Source organism: Rhinopithecus roxellana, chromosome 4, assembly GCF_007565055.1.
Source record: "Rhinopithecus roxellana isolate Shanxi Qingling chromosome 4, ASM756505v1, whole genome shotgun sequence".
NCBI lineage: Eukaryota > Metazoa > Chordata > Mammalia > Primates > Cercopithecidae > Rhinopithecus > Rhinopithecus roxellana.
Window position 1 is genome coordinate 125,883,648 of NC_044552.1, and position 10,582 is coordinate 125,894,229.

Genomic DNA, 10,582 nt, shown 5'->3' on the forward strand with positions numbered 1-10,582 from the left:
CTGCCAAAAATTAATTTGCACATGCATCAGGGCATGTACTGAGTGCATGGCCTGGTTTCAGGAGCAATGTGCCCGTGGTTATTTTGTGAGTTAATGTGAGCTTGTGCATCAGCACAGGGCCTGTCATTGGCTGGAACATTGGGCTATGACTCAGAAAACCCCCATTTCTATTTTTACCTTTTTACGGCCTTAACGAGTGACCTCAATCTTTTAACCCCTTTCTTCCTCAGTTTCTCACCTGTTTTATGCTTTTCCCTTTACAGAGGGTAAATAAGTTTACGAAATATTGCTTAATAGGAAAAATATGTGTTTTGTTACAGCAAAAATATTGATTTTTATAAATCAGTTTTATAAACAAGTCCTTTATAAGCTGCCTTAAAAATGAGATGTCACAAAGGAACATGAGGATCTGCCAAACGGTATGTGAAGATAATCCTGGTAGGCACTGTGATAATTGTCCCTGGTATTATTATTATTATTATTGCTCTTAATGCTGAATTCTTGGTACTTTAGTATGAGAAATATCACAGTTTGAATTTCCATCTAATTAGATAGGTTATTCCTGTAGCAACATAATGGGAAGGAAGAAATTATTTTATTATATGTATATGTATATATTTCTTGTCCCCTTCTCTCTCTCTTCTACACAGGGAGGAAAAATAGCTTATGATCAGTTGCTCAGAAACAGAAGTCTAAGGGTGAGGAAAGAGTCTTTGGGAGGGAGAGGAGAGATGTGGCTGTTCACCTGGAACTTACAAGTGGGAACTCTACTGATGAGTTTCCTCTCAAACTTCAGCAACAACATGGAACATGATTCACTCAGCAGTCAACCTAGATTTTCTAATGGACAGACACTAATCAAGAGGATTTTCCCCTTCCTTGTATTTGTTTAAAGATTATGAATGGCCCTTCCCTGCGAGCCAGGTCCCACTCTAGGCACTGAATAAACATAAATTAGTCTTTCTTTAGAATATAGCATTAGGCCGGGCGCGGTGGCTCAAGCCTGTAATCCCAGCACTTTGGGAGGCCGAGACGGGCGGATCACAAGGTCAGGAGATCGAGACCATCCTGGCTAACACGGTGAAACCCCGTCTCTACTAAAAAGACAAAAACTAGCCGGGCGAGGTGGCGGGCGCCTGTAGTCCCAGCTACTCGGGAGGCTGAGGCAGGAGAATGGCGTAAACCCGGGAGGCGGAGCTTGCAGTGAGCTGAGATCCGGCCACTGCACTCCAGTCTGGGCGACAGAGCGAGACTCCGCCTCAAAAAAAAAAAAAAAAAAAAAAAGAGAGAGAGAGAATATAGCATTAGGCCATGTTTAAAAATAATACATAGTCCATAGAGTTCCAAGTGTGGGCTTTGACTAGTGTGGCTAATGCAGGAAATGGATTTGTGTTTCTTCATTCACCTTCTCTTTGCTATGAAGAGTTCCCACTTGTAACCACGGGGGGTTCTTTGCCCATGGTGCAGTGCAGAGCCACACCAACCCAGTCTACACATTCTTGGATTAACGTCATGTTTTTTTCTCTGACCAAAGACATGTTAGGCATTGGCAGGCATCTAGTTAGAAAACATAGAAAGTTGAAATCTAAAAATATCTAAAAGTCAACTCAATTCAACTTGCTTTTATTGAGCCCCTGACATTGTTCAGGAACAATGATTTGTTGAGGAACAAGAGGTGAAACTGATTTGATTAAGGTCACATGGCTAGTGTCATGAATAGGACCTATATACATTTATTTTTATTAGTCTTTACTGTGTCAATGAATTAAACTTCTTTTATGTCCAAGGATATATATTTTGTTTATTAAATAAAAGTTCAGGTCAGGTTCCTCATGGCTTTTAATCCCAGAGCTTTGAGAGGCTGATGTGGGAGGGTTGCTTGAGGCAGCCGTTCAGACCAGCCCATGCAACATGGCAAGACCCTGTCTCTACAAACAAAATTTAAAAATGATCTGGGCACAGAAGAAAGAAGGATCTAGCGAAATATGGCTGCAGAGAGCCCTGCTATGCGTCGGGTCCAGGTGGCAGAACATCCCAGGTTACTGAAGCTAAAGGAGATGTTTAACTCCAAGTTTGGATCTATTCCCAAGTTTTATGTTCGAGCACCAGGAAGAGTCAACGTAATAGGAGAGCATATAGATTACTGTGGATATTCTGTTCTTCCTATGGCTATAGAACAAGATGTGCTAATAGCTGTAGAACCTGTGAAAACATATACTCTCCAACTGGCCAATACAAATCCCTTGTATCCGGACTTCAGTACTAGTGCTAATAACATTCAGATTGATAAAACCAAGGCTTTGTGGCACAACTATTTCTTATGTGGACTTAAAGGAATTCAGGAACACTTTGGTCTTAGTAACCTGACTGGAATGAACTGCCTGGTAGATGGAAATATCCCACCAAGTTCTGGCCTCTCCAGCTCCAGTGCTTTGGTCTGTTGTGCTGGCTTGGTGACGCTCACAGTGCTGGGAAGGAATCTATCCAAGGTGGAACTTGCAGAAATCTGTGCCAAGAGTGAGCCTTACATTGGTACTGAAGGAGGAGGCATGGACCAGTCTATATCATTTCTTGCAGAAGAAGGAACTGCCAGGTTGATAGAATTTAGTCCTCTGAGGGCAACTGATGTAAAACTCCCAAGTGGAGCAGTGTTTGTGATTGCCAACAGTTGTGTGGAGATGAATAAGGCAGCAACTTCTCATTTCAATATCAGGATGATGGAATGTCGGCTGGCTGCAAAGCTCCTAGCTAAATACAAAAACTTGCAATGGGACAACGTACTGCGGCTGGAGGAGGTACAGGCTAAACTAGGGATTAGTCTAGAAGAAATGTTGTTGGTCACAGAAGATGCCCTTCATCCTGAACCCTATAACCCCAGAGGAGATCTGTAGGTGTCTGGGAATTAGCCTGGAGGAACTCCGAACCCAAATCCTGAGTCCAAACACTCAAGGTGGAAGTTTGGGGCTCAAGGGTCACGACTTACTGGAGCAGGATGAGGAGGCTGCACAGTATCAATAGTACCTGCGGACAAGCTGCCCGGCTTCTTAGCAAATGTGCACAAAGCTTATTACCAGAGGAGTGATGGAAGCTTAGCACCAGAGAAGCAGAGTTTGTTTGCTACCAAACCTGGAGGCGGGGCTTTGGTTTTCCTTGAGGCCTGAAAAAAATGTAAAAAATCTCAGAGAAACTATTTAGGACACTTAGGAATTGGCAGGACTTTCTATGCCACAGTAAATTAATCTTCTTTCTGTTTTGTATTATGATGAATGGTTGCTATTATATCAAGATATATTCTCAAAGAAATGATTGAAAGCTCTCTATGCTTCATAATGATTATTTTTCCATCTTAAAATATGGTTTTACTATTAAGAGTCAAGATCATGCTTGGACAGATCTTTTAAGAATAATTTACTGAGATTTATTCATTTGAAGATTTTAAAGATGAATGGTAAAACACACTCTTAATACTGATTACACTTGAATTAAATATATTGTTACAATTAAACTGAAAAAAAAAATGATCTGGGCATGGTGGCATGCACCTGTAGTCCTCACTATGTGGGAGGCTGAGGTGGGAGGTGAGCCTAAGAGTTCAAGGCCACAGTGAGCTATGATTGTGCCTCTGCTCCAATTAGAGTAAAGATTGTGCCTTTACTCTGGGTGACAGAATAAAAAGAATGAAATAAAAATAAAAAGAAAAATAAAGACAAGTTGGAATGAAATGTCAAAACTATCATTTGGTGGTTAAGGACCTGGATCAAGAACTGGGCTGCCTGAGTTCAGATTCTGATGGTACTTAATGTGAGAACTTGGGAAAGTTATTAATTGAGATGAACTTCTCAGTTCCTCCATCTATAGACAGATAAATGATAATAACAAACTCGGGGGTTTCTGTAAGAATAATCCATATAATGTAGTTAGTACAGTCTCTGGCTCTGTGTAAGCAGGAAATAAGGCAAGGTGTATAGCAAAAAGTAAGTATTTGTTTTCTTCTAGAGTATTTTGGTACAAGTCCAGTTAAATCACAGAAACATTCTAATGTTCATACAAGTTCTTGAAACTTGGGCTATAGATGTTATCTCAAACACAAAATTCAAAGAGCTGAAAGAAATTACTCTGAGAAATGTGTGAAAAGCTCCTTAAATGTTTATTTAAAATACATACTTGATTTCTGTACCCAAGCCCAGAGCAAATTTTAAATGACATGTAAAGAAACACAATAAATCTAAATTTGGAAGACGAAAGGAGAACAGCAAATGAGGACAAGCTCTCAGTGAGAATTCCATTTATTAATTTTCTTCTTTAAAATCTCTAGGGGCTAACCTCATCTCACAAAGTTTTATACTTGGCCTTGATAATCTGTTTCACTGCCCTTCAGAACACAGAAATATGGCAAGACATACGAATCCAGCCTTTCTGCAGATCAAACAAACACCAGTGGCAGGTTTTGCATTTCTCCATCTTATTCTCTTGTCTGAGTTTAGCAGATCAGTTAAATGTCACTGGAGCCAGCTCTAGATTACAGAATGCAATTTCAAAGCTGCCCTGGGAAGGGAACTCTTCCACTTTGTCCCTCACCTCTCTGATGTGTTTTCATTTGCTCTACCAGGCTCAAGCGATTCTGTCTCCCTTGCCCTCATCTTCTCTGTGGGCTGCCATTGTGCACATACTCAAGTCTAAATTGCAATGTAAGTAATAAATCTCAAGCCACAATCCTTTCTCATTATCACTTTTAGTTCTTTTCACCTTGACCATTATGCAACCTCTACATGAGTTTTCAATATAGAATATGAGTACACATTGATCAAGGAAATGCACAAGCTAATTATGGAATGGTTCTTCTTTCTATTGCATGAATGTATAGATAAGTAAACATATAGCCATTGAAACTGCTCTCTTTACATTTTCCTTCATTATAAACCTTGAAACTTTAAAAAGCGAAGCTTCATTTAAAAAATTCACTTGCATCTCAATTGGAGAACCAAACAAGAATGAAGAAAAAAAAAAGAATGAATAGAAAAGCACCAGGATTTTATTTAATCATTTTGTTTTGAAAGAAAATAAGACTACTAAGAAAATAACAGTAGTCTCCGTAATACATTTTTGTAGTGCATTTTTCCCCAGGAAATAAATATTAAACAATGTGTTTGACCAGTGAATCAGGGTAGAAGTGGAATGGTGACCAGCTATATCTGATGACAGTGGCACATGTGGCCTCTATGAGCACCTTTCTCTTGCATTGTTCTTTAAGACACTCAAACCCTATTTGTGCCCTTGGCAGGTGCCCAGAATTCTATGGCATATACATGTTAATGCCCTCTGCCCTTATCCTATTATCTATGCACATTTTTTATTTTTTGTCTCAACTTCTGCGTGTATCTTTTCCTGTTTGTGTGTTTTCTTAAATACATTACTTTTCATAATGAAGCATGAATGAATGATAATTAAATGAATAAGCTTCTCAATATGATATATAAATTTGTCTTGCTTTCACACTTAGGTTTTAAAATTAATTTAAAAACTACATTTTATTTGGTAATGACATAGTTCCTAGGGCAGTCTGTGTTTAATTCATGTATTAGCTGAGTCCTTGTTTTGCAGCAGGTTCAGTATTATGTGCTAATACAGTGGAATATAAACACACATGATTCCTGACCTCATGGATCATACAATCTATATAAATGAAGCTTTCTACTAATCCATTACTACATCTGCATCAGTATTTTCTCTCAATATACTTTATTTACTTCAATGTACCTTGCATGAATATGTGTTTGTATTTGTGATATATGTAGCTATTAGTATTTACATTAAACCTGTGTAGATTGACAGAGAATGCAGCATGCTACAAAATCTTCCACTTTTCTGCTGAAGGTTGCTAGCATCATTAATATAGAAATTATTGATTAAGATTCTATCATCATATAACTCTGCAATAGAATTTAGTCCCTGTTATTACAATGGTTTATAGGATAACATTTATTTACTTGTACTCATTATAAATGGAATTTCCTCTGAAATGTCATGGACATTTTCTACTACCTTGTAAATCATAGCTGTAGGCTGTTAAACTTAATTAAAGAATTGCACATATGATTCGATTTATGTACATGTGTGTGTGATTAAATGTTTATAAATATGCAGCCAGTAGTTAATCCTGATTCTCTTAAGCCCACACATTTTCCTTATCTTCTCATTCTTTTCCTCCTCGTTAAATCATTTATTTATCTACTTGCTTATAGACTAAGTGAGTTGAACAGGCATGATGTATGCCCTCTAGCATTATTGTCCAAAAGTGTTATTAAGTGCATAATTGCACAAAGCATGGGGTGGTTGCTGTACCAAGTGAGCTGCATACTCAAAGTGTCTGGATTTTTTGCTGTCAGAGATGATTCTTATGTAGCATAATCCCCATATTCATGGAGTTAAAATATTGTTGTTGTTTTTTTTTTGTTTCATAGAAGATTGATGTAGTGTATATCAAATACTGTATTCTTCCACATTAATCATCATCTGGAAGTAGCTATTTTCTTTTTCTGGTTCTTTTACTTTCATAGTAACTTTTCTCTTCCATTCCCTGTCACTGAGTCTGTCTCTCTCATATAAGAAATCCTTAACTATTTTAATGAACATTTTAGGGGAAATTCATAGAATATTAGATTTCAGATATGTTTATGTATTAATTTCAATAGTTTTAGGGGCACAAGAGGTTTTTGGTCACATGGATAAATTGTGTAGTGATGATGTCTGAGATTTTAGTGCACCCATCACTCATGTGGTGTACAGCATTTCCAATATGCAGTTTTTTTTTATCCCTTACTGTCATCCTACTCTCCCGTCTTCAGAATCTCCAATGTCTATTATACCACTCTGTATGCTTTTGCGTAACCAGAGCTTAGTTTCTACTTATAAATGAGAACATAGTATATGGTTTTCCACTCCTGAGTTACCTCACTTAGAATACTGGCCTCCATCCAGCTCCATCCAAGTTGCTGCAAAAGGTATTATTTTGTTCTTTTTAATGGCTGAGTGGTATTCCATGGCGTATATATACTGCATCTTCTTTATCCATGTATCAGTTGATAGGCACTTAGGTTGGTTCAGTATTTTTGCAATTGTGAATTGTGCCAAGATAAATGCATGCAGGTGTCTATTTTATGTTGTCACTTCTTTTCCTTTGGGTAGATACCCAGTAGTGGGATTGCTGGATCAAATGGTAGATCGACTTTTAGTTCTTTGAGAAATAATTTTTATCTAACTGGTCATTTGTTCAAATCCAGCTGAGGAAAATATCTTCAATAATTAAAACTTAAATACCTCTAATGCATGCCACAGCACTGCACAATTCCAGGGGACACCACAACCAGATGTGCACAGGAACCCCTACAGCCTTACCTCTGGCTCTAATCCTTCTACATTTCTAGTCCATACACTGACTTGTCTGAAATTCAACATGTTTAAAATGGACATTCTCTTTTCGTGCTTCATAACCCCAAGGAACTCCTTGCACTGATTTTCCTATTTTTTTCTTTCAGTTCTCTCCTCCCCCAAAATTCAATATTTTGAAGTCGTCCTTCGTGCTACCATCCAATTAGTCACAAAAACGTATTGACTATTTTATCAAAACATTGTGGGCATCTCTCCAGTCCTTTTGTTTGTTTGTTTGTTTGTTTGTTTGTTTTTTTGTTTGTTTTTCTGGTTCTGATGCTGCTAGTTTAGATTCCTTCCTAGTTCATGTCTGGGCTATTGCCAGTCCCCTTGCTTAGCAGCACCTTTCTGTTTCACTGATCAAAACTCTATCATTCAAGACTCACTTAAATTGTCTGGTTGCCATAACTCAAAAAGGTTTTTCCTTGTAACTTCTTTAAGCACCCCTGTGGAATCATGTGACTGTTTCCTAAAATAGTCAATAAAGTTGTAAGCTTTTTGAGGGGTGGGGCTGCTCCAGATGCATCTTGCGTCATTCACACACCCAGCACTGTAACTGTCACAGAGTGCATCATCAGGAAATAAAGACTTCCTCGAACTCCAAATATTCATCTCCAACTACCCTTCATACATTTCCATCTGAGAACATCAACTACAATAATCACTGAGTTCCCATCACATCTCTTGCCCACTATTTCCTATTTCTATACATTATTCCACCCTCCATCCAGTTACCCAAGGCAGAAACCTTGGTTTATCCTCAATATTCCCTTCCCTTCCCTTGCCCTGACATCCATTCAGTCACCAGACCCTACTGAGTAAGGCCAGCATTCTGTTGCCTCTTTAAATTTTCCAAATCTATTCTCAGTACCATTATCTTAGTTCAAACTCTATATTTCTCTCTTGTATTGCCACAGTGATCACAATTGCTTCCCTTGTTTTTAGTCTTTCCATTCTCTATAATGCCATTTTAATGACCTCTAAACACTGGGAAACTGATTCTACAATTTTCTTGCTTGAAATGGATCATTGTTCACCAGTAGCCTTTATGGCAATGTTCAAACTCCGTAGCATAACACAAAAGACTGATTCCTGCTTCCTTTATAGTCTCATGTCTCTCCACGTCTTTCCTCCCCACACACCCAGCTGCAGTGTTATTGGTGATTGACTCCCTAAAGGTCTTCCCCCAAGGTGATTTGTCAAAGCAAATCATGGTAGTGATTATTTAGGAAAGGTTAAGTGAATCAGCTTGGGCCAATGGGATGTAAGAAAACATTTGATGATGGTATCCTAGGAATTATTTCATAATAAATAGACTCAAGGAAAAAATGGCTTCATTCTGCTTCTGGACATTTCTGTGTCTGGACATGGCATCTGGACCTTCTGAAGCCATCTTGCTACAAGTATGAGGATAAGACCAATAGAAGGAGGAGGGCTGAGTCAGAAGAACTTCAGAAAAGTATCACTGGAGGCCTTATGAGTTGCTCTTAGAGCTTGCCCTACTTACTTACTTCCAGATGAGCTGATACATTTCCTTATTGCTTAAACCAACCCAAATTCAGGTTCTTTATAATTTGCAGCTAAAGGCATCATGATTAGGAGTTGCTGCCAACATGCAGTATTTTCGCTTCCCTTATGAACTGTCCACATGCTTCCAGAAAGAAAGCCCTTTCTCTAGTCTCCAGGTCTCTAAAAGAGAGTCAAGACATTCACAACTGCCTAAAGTTTACATGATAGAACTGTTTCCTTGCCTAGATATTAGAGCTTATTACTCTCTTTAAGATTGCTCATTCATCTCCTCCAATAGCCTTGTTCTGGACACATCAATTACAGTCCATCCATGCCCGCAATACCTTGAATTAAAATTCATTCATTTACACATTTATTTGACAAATCTTTATTGAGCACTTACTATGTACTAAACATTGTTGTAAATAGTAGTATATCAGTAAATCAAACTAATAATTTCCTTGTTATCATGGTACTTAAATTCTAGTGGAAAAAGTAACCAATAAACAAAGAACTAATTATACAATATAAGGAAGTCAGGGAGATAGTGATAGGTAGAAGAAGAATAATTTAGATAAAGACTCAGATAAGGCTTCTCTGAGAGAAGCCCCAAGTGAAATAAGGGAGTAGGCATGTGCATATCTGAGATAGGAACAGGCCAGAGCACGGAAACTGTATGTGAAAGGATCATGAGGAGGGTGCTGTGTGTCCTGAGGAGCAGCAAGGTAGCTGGTGTGGCTGGAAGAGCGCAAGAGAAGGACAGAATGGTGGGAGACATAGAAGTAGCTAGGAACAGATGATGTGGTATCCTGTATACATTTAAGTTTAGATTTTGTTCAGATGGAGTATTTTCAGCAGAACAATTAGATTATTTGAGCTGGGTTTTAAATATGTTACAGTGGCTGCTGGTGAGGAAAAGGATATAGGAAGAAGAGAACAGAGGCAGGAGATGATCTGCTACTATTGTGGTCCAGGAGAGAGACAGTGGTGGGTGGGCCAGGACATAGCATGCCGGTTTCTAAGGGACGTTGCAATGCTCACCCCCTTGCAGAGAAAAGCAGCCCTGAGTTCAGGATCGGACAGCTCTGTTTTCACCACCACTCAACTTCAGACTCAGCTACTGGATGTCCCATCCCAGGGCAACCTTTCCATAAACTGTTCACTGACCTGTGAAGTAGCCTTAAAGGAAAAGCTACTTTCCAAGACATGAATGAATTATATGGTAAGTAGCAGAAGGAAAAGCAGGAAGAACCACGGGCAAGGACATGGGGATGCAGTAGATGGATTGTACTAACGGCAGAGCATCCAGTAGGACCCATGCATTGAAGCTGCTATGGGAGAGATAAGTTGACCTGGTCCTAGAGAAGCCTTGGGAGCTGACTGACTTTGAGTTCCACTTCTGTGGGGCCCACAGTGGGATTCCTGTTACCAGGAGTACTGTCTTTCCCTGATACTTTGTCCTATTACCACAGATAGACTTACTACAAACCCTTATTAATTGAAAAAATCTTGAACGAATCTATGTTCCTTGCATCCAGAAAACCAGGACATTAGATTGCTCATAACAACCTCTTGGGGAATGTGAGATGTGACATTTGGTTGTGGATGTAGAGCGAGTGGGGTACTCCAAGACTCCAGCTCAAAT

At 38.9% G+C, this 10,582-nt stretch overlaps 1 pseudogene across 1 annotated transcript; it reads left to right on the top strand.

The window, feature by feature from the left end:
* Window positions 1-1,964: 1,964 nt before the first annotated feature.
* Window positions 1,965-2,950, top strand: LOC104655297 (annotated as a pseudogene). Its single transcript, XR_746951.2, has one exon. The product of XR_746951.2 is annotated as an N-acetylgalactosamine kinase pseudogene (transcript).
* Window positions 2,951-10,582: the final 7,632 nt, after the last annotated feature.